The sequence below is a fragment of the Tenrec ecaudatus genome, chromosome X, assembly GCF_050624435.1.
Source record: "Tenrec ecaudatus isolate mTenEca1 chromosome X, mTenEca1.hap1, whole genome shotgun sequence".
NCBI lineage: Eukaryota > Metazoa > Chordata > Mammalia > Afrosoricida > Tenrecidae > Tenrec > Tenrec ecaudatus.
In genome coordinates, this window is record NC_134548.1 from 140,778,322 (window position 1) to 140,782,170 (window position 3,849).

Below are 3,849 nucleotides of genomic sequence, written 5' to 3' on the forward strand. Positions count from 1 at the left end.
CGTAAAGAATCTGTATGTAGGGTTGCTGAGTTGGAATTGACTTGGCTGCTTTCTTTTAATTCATGTTTGCATGGTATATATTTTTCCATTCTTTTATTTCAAACTACTTATATCATTGGAATTAAATCTCTTATAGGCAGCACACATAGTTGGTTTAATTTTGAATTTCATTCTGACAATCTGCCTTTTGTCCACTTTGACCATTTTCATTTAATACAGTTGTTGATGGGGAAGTTGGGATTTAGTTCTGTCATTTTGTTTTCATCCCACTTTGTGTTCCTCCGTGTCTCCCTTTCCTGGCTTTCCTTTGTTACCTAAGCACCGTTCACTGTTCTATCTATTTAGCTGGTGCGATTTTGACTAGTAGCTCTCTGGCAAGGTTTTTTTTTTTTGGTGGTGCCTCTAGAAATGAAGTGACTTTAATTCCTAAATACCTAAGAGTGAGCTTTCTTGTTACATCCAACTAGGATACACTCACCTGTTGCCAGTTTCTTATTTCAAAATCTGAGGAGCTCTGAGAGTCTGCCTTAGTGCCATGTTTCTCACTACTTCCAGCAGTTGGCTCGTCAGCCTCAGGAACTATATCTGCATTATGAGCTCTGCTTTTCATATCAGAGCAAGCATCCTTTTGGTAATTTTGTTCTATCTGGGGTGCCGGAACATTCTCTTTGATTCTTGGTCTGTGGCCACTTTTGTGTAAGGAAGTAAAATCACTACAGTTTCTCTCTAGGGACGATAATAAAACTGTGTCTGATTGGCTGTCCCAGCCTTGACTTCCTTGTCCTGATATGTGTGTTGACTGAGAAGAAGTCTGGGAAGAGATATGGGTTGATTCCTCATCAAAGTCGTTGAAAAGCCTCGGTGACTGAGATGCTCCAGAATCTGCAGAAGATGGGAAGTTTTCAGAAATGTCATCATTTCTTTTAAAGAACACGTCCCACTGTGGCACATCCACTTCAGACTTTTTCAAGTGGGGTCTTACAGGGTCCACAGCCCCCTGAGATGAAGCCACACTGTCCAGTTCATCCTCGCTTTCACTGTTGGATTCTGGACAGTCTACAAAGTTGGTCATCTGAGAGGTTTCCACACTCCCTTCTTTGTAGCCTTCCGTTGTTTGTCTTCGTTTTCTGGGCTGATTCTGTGATACCACCGTCACTGAGAAAGCCTCAGACTGAAGAGTCTGCTGGGTTGGAACCTTGAACCTTATCGGTACTGGTGGAGGGTCATCAAAGAGATCGCCAGTTTCCTCCTTGGAGTCTGGGTAGGATGTTCTAGCTCTCTTCAATCTTCCAAGTGGTTTATACTTTAGCTCAGTGCTTTGGGAAGATCGGCATAAAGGCTTTAAGATTTCTACAACTTTATCTATAGTTGTGCCCATGGGGATGCCATTTGGATAAGCATTCACTGGGCAGATGTGGCTCAAGACGTCTTTAATCTCGCTGTAGGATGAGTGAAAAGAAAAAAAAAAACAGCTCGGTATGAACTCTCTCTGGTCCTCACCATCACATTGGTTTTCCTGGTTCATTCCCCAAACCATCTAATGGACGCCTTAATGCAGATGGTATGGAGTGGAACTGTGTTCCGGGAAGTATTTCCGCAGGGTAGTTTGCTCCACTGAAAATACTCCTCTGTCCTGGGATGGCGACAGGCATGATCTGAGTGTTGCGATCTGTTGTGAGATGATGGAGGATGTCTGGCATGTTTCTAAACATGTCCAGTTTGTCCACGTGAACCTGGACCCCAAACTGCTCACTAAGGGTGGGGAATAAATACTCATAGCCATACGCTGCTTTGCAGTTGAGCCACACAACATGGTAGGGGCTTCGCGTGATCCAGCTTCAGACCAGCTCCAGGACCCCATTTAAACACTCCTCCTGACTTGGAATCTGATAATATTTTGGGTCATAGAAAGTAGTATCTATATACACACTCTGGATATCTTTTACTCTGCCCCCAGAGTGCAGAAGTTCCATTCTCGCAGCTTCTCCTTTCGCCAGTCTGAAGTCTCCGGTGTGGAGGACAGTTTCATTATTGCCCTGAAATAAAAACATAACTGATCCTGGACAATGATCATCTGGTAACAGCCTCACAACAATCTCTTCCTTCTCGCCCGATGCTCCCTCAACTAAAGGTATCTGGGTAGGAGTTTCAACTTCAAGTGCTATAATTCGTTTCTCCCAAATTCTGTATTTCGGGTTAGTTAACAATAACTCCTTAGTAACGGGAGAGCAGTATAAGTAGACCTTCAAGCTGTACTCCATTCTTCTTTTCAAGGTAGGGGCCCTTAATCCATTCATGTGATCCTTCTGACAGTGGGACAGGAAGTAAACACGTGCCCCCAGGTTCTCTCTGTTAAAGCGGTCTATAGAGATGGTGGGATACTCAACCATCTGTCCCCCGAAGGAACTCCCTTCATAAGAATCGATGGATGTAATTAGTGCCTTATGTACTTAAGTAAGAAGAAAACCAAGCCTATACACTTGGCTGATGTTGTTGTTAGGTCCTGTGGATTAGTTTCTGACCTAATTTTTATGCACATAATTATTATGTTTGAGCCCAATTGTTAATTGTCCAATTTTTTTTAAAATGACCTCTACTTTATCAAACATGCTGTCCTTTTCCAAGGACTGATCTCTCCTGTAACATATTCACAGTATGTGAGACAAAGTCTCCCTATCCTTGATTCTAAGGAGCATTGCCAGTGTACTTCCTTCAAGACAGACCTATTTGTTCTCTTGGCAGTCCATGATATTTCAATATTCTTTGCCAGAACCATAATTCAAAAGGATTAATCTTTTTGTGGTCTTCCTTATTTGTTGTCCAACTTTAATATGTATGTGAGGTGATTGAAAATAACATGGCTTGGATCACGGTCACCTTAGTCCTTCAAGTGACATCCTTGCTCTTCAACACTTGAAAGAGGTCTAACACTTGAAAGAGGTCTGTGTAGCAGAGTTACCCAATGCAATAAAACATTTGATTTCTTGACCACTGCTCCCATGAGTATTAATTGTAGATCCAAATAAAATGAAATCCTTGACAACTTAAATCTTCCCTCCATTTATTATTATGTTGTCTATTGATCTGATTTTAAGGATTTGGGATTTCTTTACATTGAGTTATAATTCATATTGAAGAATCCCCTCTTTGAACAAAATCAGCAAATTCTTCAAGTCTTCACCACTTTTGGTACTTAAATTTGTGCTATACACATATAGCAGAATGTTAACAACTCTTCCTTCAATCCTGACACCACTTTCTCCTTCAGGAGGTCCATCTTCTTGGATTACTTGCTCAGCAAACAGATTAAGTATAGGAAAAGGATATACCCTTTCTTCTTTTAAAACCACACGATATTTCCTTGTTGTGGTCAAATGATCTCAAATCAGCAATGATATCTGATGGTGCCTGGCTATCAAAAGTTATAGCGTCTTGGGTCTTAAAGGCTTAAAGGTAAACAGCAGCCATCTAGCTCAGAAGCAACAAAGTCCACATGGAGAACGCACACCAGTTATCACGAGGTGTTGAAGGTAGCAGGTATCAGGCATCAAAGAACAAAAAATCAAATCATTGTGAATGAGAGGGAGTGCAGATTGGGGACCCAAGACCTATCCAAGTAAGGAACTGGACATCCCCTTACAGAAGCGTCGCAGGGAGGAGACAAGCCAATCAGGGTACAGTGTAGCAACAATGAAACATACATCTTTCCTCCAGTTCCTAAATGCTTCCTCTCCGCTCACTATCAAGATCCCAGATCTACCTTATAAATCTGGCTAGACCAGAGGATGTACAATGAATGGTACAGATAGGAAACACAGGGATTCCAGGACAGATGATCCCTTCAGGACC

General features: G+C 41.8%; 1 pseudogene; it reads right to left on the reverse strand.

Annotated features, from left to right (window-relative positions):
• Positions 1-463: 463 nt before the first annotated feature.
• Positions 464-2,402, reverse strand: LOC142433748 (protein artemis pseudogene; annotated as a pseudogene).
• Between the last annotated feature and the right edge of the window lie 1,447 nt (positions 2,403-3,849).